General features: G+C 43.9%; 3 non-coding genes across 3 annotated transcripts; all 3 read left to right on the forward strand.

Moving 5' to 3' along the window:
• The first annotated feature begins 13,712 nt into the window (after window positions 1-13,712).
• LOC141306146 (5S ribosomal RNA) lies at window positions 13,713-13,831 on the forward strand. The gene has a single exon (XR_012345111.1). It is a non-coding gene; the product is annotated as a 5S ribosomal RNA (ribosomal RNA).
• Window positions 13,832-14,632: 801 nt separating this feature from the next.
• Window positions 14,633-14,751, forward strand: LOC141306267 (5S ribosomal RNA). The gene has a single exon (XR_012345232.1). It is a non-coding gene; the product is annotated as a 5S ribosomal RNA (ribosomal RNA).
• Window positions 14,752-14,835: 84 nt separating this feature from the next.
• Window positions 14,836-14,954, forward strand: LOC141317859 (5S ribosomal RNA). The gene has a single exon (XR_012352212.1). It is a non-coding gene; the product is annotated as a 5S ribosomal RNA (ribosomal RNA).
• The last annotated feature ends 1,618 nt before the right edge of the window (window positions 14,955-16,572 follow it).

Raw genomic sequence — 16,572 nt, forward strand, 5'->3', positions numbered from 1 at the left:
AGCGAGAGGCCTGCGTGACAGATTTCTTCCGAAATGACAAAAACAACTTTACATTTGAGCTAGCCACTCGCGTACTCAGTATGGTATCGGGCGGCCCCTAACGTACCAGCACGTGAAGTTTGGGGCCCCTCGGACCCTCGGGGGCCGAACGGGAGCCGCTGACACGTGCAACTTATTCCATTCGTTTTACAGGTGTTTCGCGGTCGGTGGACGGAAAGGCCACGGAAAGGCCACCGAAAGGTCCGATCGCCCCGAATCCGACATATACGCCCCGTCACGGTGCCCTGGGTCAGCGCCCGAAGTTCCGTGTCCGTATCGGCCCGAACGGGCGAGAAAGACCCCAATGACCGCGAACCACCTGTGAAATTTCCATTGAAATAAGCTGCACGTGGGACGCGGCGCAGGCAGGGGTCAAAAGGTCGCAGGGCCCCGAAATTCGCCACAGAGCACCGTCAGGGGCCCCCGAATCGGGTCTCAGGTTTTCGTGGCCCTAGCCATTTCCTAGATCACCACAACAGGAAACGGCCCTGTGTCACTTGTCCGATCGCCCCGAATCCGACATATACGCCCCGTCGCGGGGCCCCGGGTCAGCGCCCGAAGTTCCGTGTCCGCATCGGCCCGAACGGGCGAGAAAGACCCCTACGACCACGAACCACCTGTGAAATTTCCATTGAAATAAGCTGCACGTGGGATGTCGGGTACCCAGGGGTCAAAAGGTCGCGTGGCCCCGAAATTTGACACGGTGGTAGTCCAGGGGCCCCCGATTCAGGATCCAGAGTTTCAGAGTTCTAGATGACTTCCAAGCGCATGTTTCAGCACTACGAAATTCTTTTACTTCAGAGCACTTTTGTGCATTCAAAAGGGTCTTAGAGTCTATGTGAGCGAGAGGCCTGCGTGACAGATTTCTTCCGAAATGACAAAAACAACTTTACATTTGAGCTAGCCACTCGCGTACTCAGTATGGTATCGGGCGGCCCCTAACGTACCAGCACGTGAAGTTTGGGGCCCCTCGGACCCTCGGGGGCCGAACGGGAGCCGCTGACACGTGCAACTTATTCCATTCGTTTTACAGGTGTTTCGCGGTCGGTGGACGGAAAGGCCACGGAAAGGCCACCGAAAGGTCCGATCGCCCCGAATCCGACATATACGCCCCGTCACGGTGCCCTGGGTCAGCGCCCGAAGTTCCGTGTCCGTAACGGCCCGAACGGCCGAAAAAGACCCCTATGACCGCGAACCGCCTGTGAAATTTCCATTGAAATAAGCTGCACGTGGGACGCGGCGCAGGCAGGGATCAAAAGGTCGCAGGGCCCCGAAATTCGCCACAGAGCACCGTCAGGGGCCCCCGAATCGGGTCCCAGGTTTTCGTGGCCCTAGCCATTTCCTAGACCACCACAACAGGAAACGGCCCTGTGTCACTTGTCCGATCGCCCCCAAATTGACATATACTCTACGTCACGGTCCCCCGGGCCAACGCCCGGAGTTCCGTGTCCGTATCGGGCCGAACGGCCGAGAAAGACCCCTATGACCACGAACCACCTGTGAAATTTCCATTGAAATAAGCTGCAGGTGGGACGCGGTGCAGGCAGGGGTCAAAAGGTCGCAGGGCCCCGAAATTCGGTACAGCGGTAACCTTGGGGCCCCCGACTCAGGACCCGGAGTTTGGTAGCTCTGGATCGCTTCTAAGCGTTCGTTTCTGCAGTTTGCAAAACTTTTGACATCAGGGCACTCGAACTGATTCAAGAGGGTCTTAGAGGCTATGTGAGGCAGAGGCCTGCGAGAGAGATTTCTGCCAAACGAGCACGCACCGCTTCGCGTCGGGGTTAGACGCTCGCCTGCTCGATATAGTGTTCGGGGGCCCGTAGGCTACCGGCACGTGAAGTTTGGGACCCCTCGGACCCTCGGGGGCCGAACGGGAGCCGCTGACACGTGCAACTTATTCCATTCATTTTACAGGTGTTTCGCGGTCGGCGGACGGAAAGGTCCGATCGCCCCGAATCCGACATATACGCCCCGTCACGGTGCCCTGGGTCAGCGCCCGAAGTTCCGTGTCCGTAACGGCCCGAACGGCCGAAAAAGACCCCTATGACCGCGAACCGCCTGTGAAATTTCCATTGAAATAAGCTGCACGTGGGACGCGGCGCAGGCAGGGGTCAAAAGGTCGCAGGGCCCCGAAATTCGCCACAGAGCACCGTCAGGGGCCCCCGAATCGGGTCCCAGGTTTTCGTGGCCCTAGCCATTTCCTAGACCACCACAACAGGAAACGGCCCTGTGTCACTTGTCCGATCGCCCCCAAACTGACATATACTCTACGTCACGGTCCCCCGGGCCAACGCCCGGAGTTCCGTGTCCGTATCGGGCCGAACGGCCGAGAAAGACCCCTATGACCACGAACCACCTGTGAAATTTCCATTGAAATAAGCTGCAGGTGGGACGCGGTGCAGGCAGGGGTCAAAAGGTCGCAGGGCCCCGAAATTCGGTACAGCGGTAACCTTGGGGCCCCCGACTCAGGACCCGGAGTTTGGTAGCTCTGGATCGCTTCTAAGCGTTCGTTTCTGCAGTTTGCAAAACTTTTGACATCAGGGCACTCGAACTGATTCAAGAGGGTCTTAGAGGCTATGTGAGGCAGAGGCCTGCGAGAGAGATTTCTGCCAAACGAGCACGCACAGCTTCGCGTCGGGGTTAGACGCTCGCCTGCTCGATATAGTGTTCGGGGGCCCGTAGGCTACCGGCACGTGAAGTTTGGGACCCCTCGGACCCTCGGGGGCCGAACGGGAGCCGCTGACACGTGCAACTTATTCCATTCATTTTACAGGTGTTTCGCGGTCGGCGGACGGAAAGGTCCGATCGCCCCGAATCCGACATATACGCCCCGTCACGGTGCCCCGGGTCAGCGCCCGAAGTTCCGTGTCCGTATCGGCCCGAACGGGCGAGAAAGACCCCAATGACCACGAACCACCTGTGAAATTCCCATTGAAATAAGCTGCACGTGGGACGCGGCGCAGGCAGGGGTCAAAAGGTCGCAGGGCCCCGAAATTCGCCACAGAGCACCGTCAGGGGCCCCCGAATCGGGTCCCAGGTTTTCGTGGCCCTAGCCATTTCCTAGACCACCACAACAGGAAACGGCCCTGTGTCACTTGTCCGATCGCCCCGAATCCGACATATACGCCCCGTCGCGGGGCCCCGGGTCAGCGCCCGAAGTTCCGTGTCCGCATCGGCCCGAACGGCCGAGAAAGACCCCAATGACCGCGAACCACCTGTGAAATTTCCATTGAAATAAGCTGCACGTGGGACCTCGGGTACGCGGGGGTCAAAAGGTCACGGGGCCCCGAGATTCACCACAGAGTACCGTCAGGGTCCCCCGAATCGGGTCCCAAGGTTCCGCGGCCTTAAATGCTTCCTAAGCCAACGAACCACCGCGAAAGAAACGGCTCCGTGTGCCCATCCCCCCACAGAGCTCAATGGGAGACAGAGAGTTGTATGAAAAATAGTATAAAATATCGTTAGCGACTACCGACCTAAACCTCTCGGTATGTCGTCGAGGGCCGAGTGACGCAACTTCTAGTGATATATGGGGGCCCTCGGGCCCCCTCGGTCCGAACGGGAGCGGCTGACACTTGCAACTTATTGCATTGTGCAGGCACCCATAAAATAAGTTACAGGTGGGATTTTGCCGAGTCATACAGGAAGTGCCCACGTGCAACTTATTTGACAGGGCCTCCACAGGCTCTTCGTGGACAGTGCATTTTTATGCAAATTAAGCCATTTTAGGTGCTGTAATGTACTTATATCTGCTGGGTAGTGTTCCCTGAGCAGTGTACTGTAGATATTTGTCCATAAAACCACTGTAGTTATGAAATATGACTTATTATCTTATCGTCCACGGAACGCCTATGGAGGCCCAGTCAAATAAGTTACAGGTGGGCAAGTGACAGCTGTAACTTATTTGACAGGGCCTCCATAGGCGTTTCGTGGACAAATCATTTTTATGCAAATTAAGCCATTTTAGGTGCTGTAATGTACATAGAACTGCTGGGTAGTGTCCCCTGAGCACTGTACTGTAGAAATGTGTCCATAAAACCACTGTAGTTATGAAATATGACTTATTATCTTATCGTCCACGGAACACCTATGGATGCCCTGTCAAATAAGTTGCTGGTGGGCAAGTGACAGCTGTAACTTATTTGACGGGGCCTACACAGGCATTCCGTGGACAGTGCATTTATGTGCAAATTAAGCCATTTTAGGTGCTGCAATGTACATATTTCTGCTGGGTAGTGTCCCCTGAGCACTGTACTGTAGAAATGTGTCCATAAAACCACTGTAGTTATGAAATATGACTTATTATCTTATCGTCCACGGAACGCCTATGGAGGCCCAGTCAAATAAGTTACAGGTGGGCAAGTGACAGCTGTAACTTATTTGACGGGGCCTACACAGGCATTCCGTAGACAGTGCATTTATGTGCAAATTAAGCCATTTTAGGTGCTGCAATGTACATATTTCTGCTGGGTAGTGTCCCCTGAGCACTGTACTGTAGAAATGTGTCCATAAAACCACTGTAGTTATGAAATATGACTTATTATCTTATCGTCCACGGAACGCCTATGGAGGCCCAGTCAAATAAGTTACAGGTGGGCAAGTGACAGCTGTAACTTATTTGACGGGGCCTACACAGGCATTCCGTGGACAGTGCATTTATGTGCAAATTAAGCCATTTTAGGTGCTGCAATGTACATATTTCTGCTGGGTAGTGTCCCCTGAGCACTGTACTGTAGAAATGTGTCCATAAAACCACTGTAGTTATGAAATATGACTTATTATCTTATCGTCCACGGAACACCTATGGATGCGCTGTCAAATAAGTTGCTGGTGGGCAAGTGACAGCTGTAACTTATTTGACGGGGCCTACACAGGCATTCCGTGGACAGTGCATTTATGTGCAAATTAAGCCATTTTAGGTGCTGCAATGTACATATTTCTGCTGGGTAGTGTCCCCTGAGCACTGTACTGTAGAAATGTGTCCATAAAACCACTGTAGTTATGAAATATGACTTATTATCTTATCGTCCACGGAACACCTATGGATGCCCTGTCAAATAAGTTGCTGGTGGGCAAGTGACAGCTGTAACTTATTTGACGGGGCCTACACAGGCATTCCGTGGACAGTGCATTTATGTGCAAATTAAGCCATTTTAGGTGCTGCAATGTACATATTTCTGCTGGGTAGTGTCCCCTGAGCACTGTACTGTAGAAATGTGTCCATAAAACCACTGTAGTTATGAAATATGACTTATTATCTTATCGTCCACGGAACGCCTATGGAGGCCCAGTCAAATAAGTTACAGGTGGGCAAGTGACAGCTGTAACTTATTTGACGGGGCCTACACAGGCATTCCGTGGACAGTGCATTTATGTGCAAATTAAGCCATTTTAGGTGCTGCAATGTACATATTTCTGCTGGGTAGTGTCCCCTGAGCACTGTACTGTAGAAATGTGTCCATAAAACCACTGTAGTTATGAAATATGACTTATTATCTTATCGTCCACGGAACGCCTATGGAGGCCCAGTCAAATAAGTTACAGGTGGGCAAGTGACAGCTGTAACTTATTTGACGGGGCGTCCACAGGTTGTTCGTGGACAGTGCATTTTTATGCAAATTTAGCCCTTCGATGAGCTCCAATGCACACAAAGCTGCTGGATGGTGTTTCCTGAGCACTGTACTGTAGTTATTACTCAATAAAATCATTACATTTATGAAAAATGACTTATAATGACTAATGCATTGTCAAGTGACACGTGTAACTTATTTACCACCTGTGAATCTCCATTGATTAAGTTGCACGTGGGATGTTGGGTATAGAGGGGTCAAAAGGTCACAGGACCTCCAAATTCGGGACTCTGGTAGCCTAGGGGCCCCCCGCTCAGGGGCCAGAGTTTCGGGAATATAGATCACCTCTAGAATGTAGAACTCACGTCACGTTGGATTTCGAGTTGGATTTTCGAGTATTTCACCACATATGGTGTATGACACCTGTAACTTATTTGACAGGGCGTCCACAGGCTGTTCGTGGACAGTGCATTTTTATGCAAATTTAGCCCTTTGATGAGCTCCAATGCACACAAAGCTGCTGGATGGTGTTTCCTGAGCACTGTACTGTAGTTATTACTCAATAAAATCATTACATTTATGAAAAATGACTTATAATGACTAATGCATTGTCAAGTGACACCTGTAACTTATTTGACGGGGCCTCCATAGGCTTTCCGTGGACAGTGCATTTGTATGCAAATTAAGCTATTTTAGGTGCTGTAATGTACATAGAACTGCTGGGTAGTGTTCCCTGAGCAATGTACTGTAGAATTTTGCCCATAAAACCACTGCAGTTATGAAATATGACTTATTACAGTACTGTCCACGGAACGCCTATGGAGGCCCAGTCAAATAAGTTACAGGTGGGACGTTCCCTCTTATGTGGTCCACTTCTGTGGTCAAACATCAATTAATAGACTAAAGAACTTATTGAGGTGGCTCCCCGCATCCTCCTGAAGAACCCTGAGGTGTTAAACCCTCAGAATTCCACTGACCACGAACAGCCTATTTTTAATAATGGGATAGATTGTACGTGGGACGTCCAGATCTCAGCTTCTGGACGTGCTATCAAGCTGAAACCTGCGTTCCTGCGCTGGCCTGGACATGCCCTGATGACTTTGAGAATTTGAAGAAGATCGGAGAAACTTGAAAATCTTGCTCAAAAAAACTCAAAGGGGTTCAAGCCAGATTTTCAAGTTTCTCCAAACTTCTTGAAATTCACCACAGGAGCTGGGAATGTCCAGACTAGTGCAGGAACGCAGGTTTTAGCTTCATAGCACGTCCAGAAGCTGAGATCTGGACGTCCCACGTACAATCTATCTCATTATAAAAAATAGGCTGTTCGTGGTCAGTGGAATTCTGAGGTTTTAACACCTCAGGGTCCTTCAGGAGGATGTGGGGAGCCACCTCAATAAGTTCTTTAGTCTATTAATTGATGTTTGACCACAGAAGTGGACCACACAAGAGGGAACGTCCCACGCGTAACTTATTTGACCAGGCCTACACAGGCTTTCCGTGGACACTGCATTTGTATGCAAATTAAGCCATTTTAGGTGCTGTAATGTACATATTTCTGCTGGGTAGTGTTCCCTGAGCACTGTACTGTAGAAATGTGTTCATAAAACCACCGTAGTTATGAAATATGACTATTTACAGCATCGTCCACGGAACGCCTACGGATGCCCTGTCAAATAAGTTGCTGGTGGGCAAGTGACAGCTGTAACTTATTTGACGGGGCCTCTGCAGGCTTTCCGTGGACAAATAGGTGGTTAGGGGGATGAATAGGCTTTCCGTGGTCACATAGGTGTTTAGGGGGATGAATAGGCTTTTCGTGGTCACATAGGTGGTTAGGGGGAAGAATAGGCTTTTCGTGGTCACATAGGTGGTTAGGGGGACGAATAGGCTTTTCGTGGTCACATAGGTGGTTAGGGGGACGAATAGGCTTTCCGTGGTCACATAGGTGTTTAGGGGGACGAATAGGCTTTTCGTGGTCACATAGGTGGTTAGGGGGACGAATAGGCTTTTCGTGGACACATAGGTGGTTAGGGGGACGAATAGGCTTTTCGTGGACACATAGGTGGTTAGGGGGACGAATAGGCTTTTCGTGGTCACATAGGTGGTCAGGGGGACGAATAGGCTTTCCGTGGTCACATAGGTGTTTAGGGGGACGAATAGGCTTTTCGTGGTCACATAGGTGGTTAGGGGGACGAATAGGCTTTTCGTGGTCACGTAGGTGGTTAGGGGGACGAATAGGCTTTTCGTGGACACATAGGTGGTTAGTGGGACGAATAGGCTTTTCGTGGACACATAGGTGGTTAGGGGGACGAATAGGCTTTTCGTGGTCACAAAGGCGGTCAGGGGGACGAATAGGCTTTTCGTGGACGCATAGGTGGTCAGGGGGACGAATAGGCTTTTCGTGGTCACATAGGTGGTTAGGGGGACGAATAGGCTTTTCGTGGTCACATAGGCGGTCAGGGGGACGAATAGGCCTTCCGTGGTCACATAGGCGGTCAGGGGGACGAATAGGCTTTTCGTGGTCACATAGGCGGTCAGGGGGACGAATAGGCTTTTCGTGGTCGGTGGGCGGGGCCGGCCAATAGGCTCCCCGTGGCACCTTTAGGCTGTCCGTGGACGCCCACCTACAACCTATTCGACGCCCCCCCCACAGGCGTTCCGTGGACAGAAGTCTGCCACCTGGTGGCCGAACTCGAGATCGCAACAAAAGGAGCGAAAAATGGGGGCCGTTCCGCGGGGCCCCTGGGGGTCCCAGGCCCCGGCCGACGCCTCGGACGGACCCGGCGGGGCCTCCCCTCTGAGACGGGGAGGTCGAGGGGTCCGGCAAAAATCCTCTAGGGGGCGCCGCGCAGCGTCCGCGAACCGCCTGCCGCCGGCAACTTATTAAGCGCTTCGCGGACCCCTGCCCTTAGCTGGCGCCCTAAGGCGAGAAGGGAAAATTTTAGCAGTACGGCCAAGACAAGACAAGGAGTATGAACTGACCCTGGAAAAGGAAGAAATGTGCAACGATTTGATGGATGGACTGACAATAGGAGGAGCAACATGTGAGGTAAAAAAACTACAAAACAGGGACTATGTTGTTTCTTTCATGCATTTGCCTGTCTACCTGGATGATGAAGAAATTTTAGAAAAATTGAATGGTTGGGGAGTTCTCCCTGTATCTAAAATTAAAAGAAGGTTGTATCCGGGCACTAATATTGAAGATGGCACGAGGTTCATCAAGGCAAGGTTCCCAAGAGAAGTTGTCTCCCTCCCTTACAGCACAAAGCTGGACACAGCGGAAGGGCCACAGTATTTCAGGGTGATGCACAGTCACCAGGTGAAGACCTGTCGGCTGTGCATGAGCCCAGAACATCTGATGAAAGACTGTCCTGATTTTAAATGTTACAAATGTGAGGAGAGGGGACACTTCGCACGAGACTGCCCTGCGGTTAAGTGCCCGGAATGCCGAGAGATTTTAAACAGATGTGAGTGTTGGATGGAGGAAGCGGAAGGGGGTGGAGAAAGCCAGGTGGATGGGCAAATGCATGAAAGAGGCAACAAACACCCAGAAACTAACGAAGAAGAGAAAGAAACAGAGCGAGCACAACAAGGAGAAATGGAAAAGGAAACAGACAATGAGGAGGACAGAGAAAATAGACCAAAAAATAATGAGGAGCAAACGCAAGGACAGAGTTTAACATGGACACCAATGGAATTAACTTCGAGTTTTAAGGACTTTGTGGAAAGGGTGGAAAAAACGGGACAAGCGGAAAAGGAGCAAAACAAAGAAACGAACAGTGAAGAAGAGGAAAAAGTGGAGAAAATCAAAAAGGACAAAGCAGAGGGACAAACAAGAAGGCAAACAATAAAGGTAACACCCAATCTAGATCTTGCAAGGAGAAAAGTTATGAAAAAAGGACGAGCAAAGTTTTTGAACCGATATGAGGTGTTGAGAGGTTTGGAGGAGGAGGACTGAAAGGATGGCTTTTAATTTGTTTCTATTCTTTTTAATGGTTTTAAGTTGTGTGACATTTAACGCAAGAGGACTGATGGACTTAAACAAATTTGGAAAAGTTAAAGAAGAATGTAAAAGACAAGATATCATTGCATTACAGGAAACGAACTGGAAAGATGATACGATGAATGATTTTAAAAAGAGATGGGAAGGAAGTTTTTTGTATAATAATGGAGATGGAAGGTTGGGGAGAGGAGTTGCAATTTTAATAAAAGAAAACAGTGGGGCAAAGTGTAAAACTGTATATAAAGATAATGAAGGTAAATGTATGGCTGTAGAAATGGAGTATGAGGAAAAGAAAGTAATTATAGTCAATGTCCATGCACCAAATGAACAAAATGAAAAGAAAGAATTTTTTATGGTTTTAAGGCGTCTTGTGAAGAACTATAGGGAAATTATTATGATGGGTGATTTTAATACAGTTTTTAGTAAGCAGGATATGGCTGAAGGAATGGTTTATAAAACTGATACGGGGAGAAAAGAATTGAAAGCGTTAATGGAAGAAAATAATATAATAGATGTGTGGAGAGAAAGAAATGAAAAGAAAAAAGAATTTTCAAGAAGACAAATAGTGGGGAGATTTGTATGCCAAACCAGAATTGACTTTGTTTTATGTACAAGAAATGTAGACAATTTTATAGAAAATATTAAGTATAAGGAGACAAGCTTTAGTGATCACAAGTTTTTAACTTTCAATTTGGATTGGAGTAACATGCAAAGAGGGACTGGAGTTTGGATATTAAATACACAAATTTTAAAGAATGAAGACTATGTTTTTAAGGTTAAAGAAATGATAGAAAAAGAAAAGGAAAACAGAATGTATGAAGAAGATAAGAGAATATGGTGGGAGAATACAAAGTTTTTAATCAAAAAGTTTTCAATTAAATATTGTAAGTTAATACAGAAATGCAAAAGAAACAACAAAAGGGAAATGCAAGAAAGTTTAGAAATGGAATTGAACAAAGAAAATAAGGACATACAAAAGATAAAGGAAATACAGGGAGAATTGAAAGTAATAGAAGAAAAAGAATATGAGGCGGCGAAATTAAGAAGCAAGGCAAAATATGTGGTGCAGGGAGAAAAATTTACAAAGTTCTTTTTTGATCTGGAAAAAAAGAGAGGGAAAGCAGAAATGATAAAAGAAATAAGAGGAAAAAACGGGGAAATTGTCGAAGGGAATGAAAGGATTTTAGAAGAAATAAAAGATTTTTATGAGGATTTGTTTAGTGCAAGAGGTGTGGATGAGCAGGAAAAAAAGAAACTGTTGAATCAAATAAAAGCAAAAGTAAGTGAGGAAGATAAAAAAGAGTGTGACCAAGAAATTAGAGAAGAAGAAATCGAAAGAGCAATAAGTCAACTGAATAAAAAGAAAAGTCCAGGAATAGATGGTTTGGGAACTGAATTTTATGTATGTTTTAAAGACATTTTATTAGAGATTTTAAATGAGGTTTTTAAAGAAATTTTTGAAAAGGAAGAAATTAATGAAAGAACAAGAATAGGGATAATGAAGCTTGTATACAAAAGAAAAGGAGAAAAGGCTGATTTAAAAAACTATAGGCCCATTACTATGTTGAATACAGATCTTAAAATTTTAGCAAAGGTTTTAGCAAATAGGTTAAAAGAAGTAATGCCAAATATAATTAATACAAATCAAGCATATGGGGTTAAAGGCAGGGATATTGCGGATATCACAATGAGTATAAGAGATAAAATATGGTATATGAAAGAAAAAAAAGAAGAAGGATATGTAATCAGTTTAGATTTCGAGAAAGCTTTTGATAGGGTCGAGCACAGCTATTTATTTGAGATTTTAAAGACTTTTGGTTTTGGGGAGAATTTTATTAAATGGATTGGAATTTTATATAAAGGTGCACTAACAAAAATAAAATGTAATGGTTTTTTAACAGAATGTTTTAAAATCACAAGATCAATTAGACAGGGTTGTCCGCTTTCAGCGCTTTTATATTCCTTAGTATCTGAACCTTTAGGACTGGCTATAAAACAAAAAGAAGGAATAGAAGGATTAGAAACTGAAGGAAGTAAGGCTGAGGGAAAAGTATTTCAATATGCTGATGATACGACAATAATTGTAAAGGGAAAAGAGAGTGTTAAAGAAGTGATGAATGTGGTAAAAGAGTATTGTAGAGGGTCGGGAAGCAAAGTAAATGAGGACAAAACTGTGTATATGAGATTTGGTAAAGCAACGGTTTTAACGGATTGTTTTAATTTCAAGGAAGTTGAGGAAATGAGGATTTTAGGAATTTTAATGGGAAAGAATGAAAGGAAAGTAAGAGATGAAATGTGGGAGCAGCTTGTAACAGATATAGAGAGGAGGTTAAATTTTTGGAGATTGAGAACACTAAATTTGAAGGGGAAGGTTTTAATATTGAATGTTTTAATGGTTTCTAAACTTTGGTATGTTTTATATGTATCTGAAATACCTTTATGGACGAAACAGAGGTTGAAGAAATGTTTTCTTGACTTTTTATGGGAAGGAAAGCCAGCAAGAATTGCATATAACACAATATTAGGGCCGGTAGAGAGGGGTGGCTTAGGATTGATGGATGTAGAACAGAGGAAAAATGCTTTAAGGGTGAAAATAGTGAAAAAATACCTACAAGAGGAGAACAAAAGTGAGTGGAAGAAAACAATGAAATACTTTTTAAACAAATGTGGTGCTTTTAACATGGGGGATGGAATTTTATGGATGAAAACTAAAATTTGGATGACAGAAGGTTTACCAGAGTTTTACAGAGAAATATTTAGTGCCTGGGGGAAGTTTTTAGCAAACATTGAGTACAATCCACACGGGAGAGAAAACATTTTAAATCAACCTCTGTTCTTAAATAACAACATTTTAAAACAAGAGAAAGAAATATTTTTTAAGAAATGGATGGGAGTGGGGATAACCAGGTTGAGAGATATTTTATATGAGTTCAAAGAGGGGTTTTTACCAACACAATACATTGAGGACACAATGGAAATGGCAAAAGAAGAATATAGTAAAAAAGAAATTACAAACAATTATGAAACCATAAAAAATGCAATACCAAAAGAGTGGATTAAAAGGATTGAGAGTATGGAAGAAGTGCAAACAGAGAAGATCTATGTGAAATTGGGGGAGAAATTGTTTGATTTTAAAGAATGTACTGTAAAAATGTTTTATTGTGGTTTTAGGGATAGTGTTTTTAAAGAACCAATTGTAAATAAGTATTGGGTGCAAAAATTCAAAGATTTAAAAGAAGATTTTATATGGAGAAACATGAGAGGAAGATGTGTGGAGACAAAATTGGAATGTTTGGAGTATTTTATAAGACATAAGGTGGTTTTTACTGAGTTTATTTTAAAGAAAATAGGGATGGAACAAAACGCATTGTGTAAAGTGTGCCAGGAGAAAGAGGAGGGGATTTTACATATGTTTTTATATTGTAAAGAATTGGAGGCCTTTTTAAACAAATGTAAATGTGTAATTAGGGATTTGACTGTGGAATGGGATGAAAATGTAATGGGCTGGAACAGAGTGGTGATGTTTGGGTGGGAAAAGAAGTGCAAAAACAAAAAGTTTATAAATCTGTGGGTAATGTTGATGAAAAGTGCAATATGGGAAAGAAGAACTGTGGCTAAAAAAGAAAAAATTGTGTTGGATGTTTGGAACGTGTTTAAAAGAAAAACTGAAGTGTACATGGAAAAACTGTATGTGCATTTTAAGTGTGAAAATAACTTAGATGCTTTTTATCATGTTTTTACTCCACACGTTTGTTCTGTCTTAAAAGATTTGATGTGGAAACTGACAGAATTTGAAAGAGATTTCTGAAATTCTGATTGTGTATATAGAGAATGTGATATGAAAATGTTTTGTGTAAGGAAAACTTTTAATTTTATTGTATTTTAATGTTTGAAATTTCTTAATTAAAAAAAAAAAAAAAAAGAGCGCCCGATCTCATCTGATCTTGGAAGCTAAGCAGCGTCGGGCCTGGTTAGTACTTGAATGGGAGACCGCCTGGGAATACCAGGTGCTGTAAGCTTTTGCCTTTTCTGCACTATTTATATAATATGCTGGCTTTTACGGAGGCTGATCTTTAAATAGCCCACTTTTTGGAGCAGCCCTCGCTTATGGCCATACCGCGCTGAGAGCGCCCGATCTCGTCTGATCTCGGAAGCTAAGCAGCGTCGGGCCTGGTTAGTACTTGGATGGGAGACCGCCTGGGAATACCAGGTGCTGTAAGCTTTTGCCTTTTCTTCACTATTTATATAATATGCTGGCTTTTAGAAAGACGTGTTTTACCGCTCTATTTATTACAATCATTTACATGTATTATAGAGTTTTAAGTGTTTTACATGTTTTTTAGGCCATTTTATTACTCTTAACATTTTAAGTGTATGTGTCTTTAATAAATGGATGGTTGGCCTGTCATGTGACTAGACACATGACAGGAAGCAGGAAGTACAACTGTATAAGAGAGCAGCATGACAAACAAAGGACAGTCACCAAACTGTTGGATTGAGGAGTTGCTAATTTTAGAGCTCACCTTTCCATTCACCACCTGCAAACTTTGGATTACACTTTCTGTGGATTGTATATACACTGGTGGACACTCACATTGGACTTATCAACACACTGGGGTTCTTGGACTGTTTTTAGGGTATGGACAAATGAACTGTATTCTTTTAACAGAGTTTACCTGTTTTTAGGGTATGGACAAATGAACTGTATTCTTTTAACAGAGTTTACCTAGTTTTATCGTGTTGTTTTAAAGTCTTTTATGTGAACCTTGTAAATACACCAAATCTATTTAAACCAATTTTCTTTTATGTCTCATTCTTTTAACCACTAGTCATCTCTCACAGTTAAATCTGACCCCATTTTAGTCTTGTAACTCGGCTGATAAGGCCGATTGTTACACTTTTATGGGAGACCGCCTGGGAATACCAGGTGCTGTAAGCTTTTGCCTTTTCTTCACTATTTATATAATATGCTGGCTTTTACGGAGGCTGATCTTTAAATAGCCCACTTTTTGGAGCAGCCCTCGCTTATGGCCATACCGCGCTGAGAGCGCCCGATCTCGTCTGATCTCGGAAGCTAAGCAGCGTCGGGCCTGGTTAGTACTTGGATGGGAGACCGCCTGGGAATACCAGGTGCTGTAAGCTTTTGCCTTTTCTTCACTATTTATATAATATGCTGGCTTTTACGGAGGCTGATCTTTAAATAGCCCACTTTTTGGAGCAGCCCTCGCTTATGGCCATACCGCGCTGAGAGCGCCCGATCTCGTCTGATCTCGGAACCTAAGCAGCGTCGGGCCTGGTTAGTACTTGGATGGGAGACCGCCTGGGAATACCAGGTGCTGTAAGCTTTTGCCTTTTCTTCACTATTTATATAATATGCTGGCTTTTAGAAAGACGTGTTTTACCGCTCTATTTATTACAATCATTTACATGTATTATAGAGTTTTAAGTGTTTTACATGTTTTTTAGGCCATTTTATTACTCTTAACATTTTAAGTGTATGTGTCTTTAATAAATGGATGGTTGGCCTGTCATGTGACTAGACACATGACAGGAAGCAGGAAGTACAACTGTATAAGAGAGCAGCATGACAAACAAAGGACAGTCACCAAACTGTTGGATTGTGGAGTTGCTAATTTTAGAGCTCACCTTTCCATTCACCACCTGCAAACTTTGGATTACACTTTCTGTGGATTGTATATACACTGGTGGATACTCACATTGGACTTATCAACACACTGGGGTTCTTGGACTGTTTTTAGGGTATGGACAAATGAACTGTATTCTTTTAACAGAGTTTACCTGTTTTTAGGGTATGGACAAATGAACTGTATTCTTTTAACAGAGTTTACCTAGTTGTATCGTGTTGTTTTAAAGTCTTTTATGTGAACCTTGTAAATACACCAAATCTATTTAACCCTCATGTACTGTTCCGGGTCAATTTGACCCGTTTTGATTTTTGAGTTGTCAGATATACTAGTTAACCTAGGTTTTTCTTATTAAATTTAGGTGACTTTTCCTCATTTAGTGTCATGAACATGCATGCAAAGTTTCAACACAATGATGTGTTTTGGCATGTCTAAAAAAAAAAATGTTACGTTCGTACTGTTCCCGGGTCAATTTGACCCACCTATTTTAATGTTCTAGGGCAACTCTACCGACCCAAAATTGTACAATTTCTTGGTTATATTTTGTTATTTTAGTTTTTTACTAGCCTATGAAGCCAAAAAATCTGATTTTCCCACTTATTTCAATGCAGAAATATATTTTGTCAGCTACAAATGGTAAAAATGAGCTCTCATTTATATTTGCAACTTATCTAAAATACGATTAAAACTATCTTGTTTTTCTTGATATTTTGTGTGTTTTTCTTATTTAGGGTCATGAACATGCATGCAAAGTTTCAACATGCCGATGTGTTTTGGCATGTCTAAAAAAATTTTTGTTACGTTCGTACTGTTCCCGGGTCAATTTGACCCACCTATTTTAATGTTCTAGCGCAACTCTACAGACCCAAAAAAGTAGTATTTATTGGTTATATTTTGTTATTTTAGTTTTTTACTAGCCTAGGAAGCCAAAACAAGGAGATTTCCCCCACTTATTTCAATACAGAAAAATATTTTGTCAGCCACAGATGGTAAAAATTAGCTCTCATTTATTTTTGCAATCTGTCTGAAATACCATTAAAACTATGTTGTTTTTCTTGATATTTTGTGTGTTTTTCGCATTTAGGGTCATGAACATGCATGCAAAGTTTCAACATGCCGATGTGTTTTGGCATGTCTAAAAAAAAAAATGTTACGTTCGTACTGTTCCCGGGTCAATTTGACCCACCTATTTTAATGCTCTAAGGCAACTCTACAGACCCAAAATAGTAACATTTCTTGGTTATATTTTGTTATTTTAGTTTTTTACTAGCCTAGGAAGCCAAAAAAAGGGATTTCCCCCACTTATTTCAATACAGAA

Source organism: Garra rufa, chromosome 1 (assembly GCF_049309525.1).
Source record: "Garra rufa chromosome 1, GarRuf1.0, whole genome shotgun sequence".
Taxonomy (NCBI): Eukaryota; Metazoa; Chordata; class Actinopteri; order Cypriniformes; family Cyprinidae; genus Garra; species Garra rufa.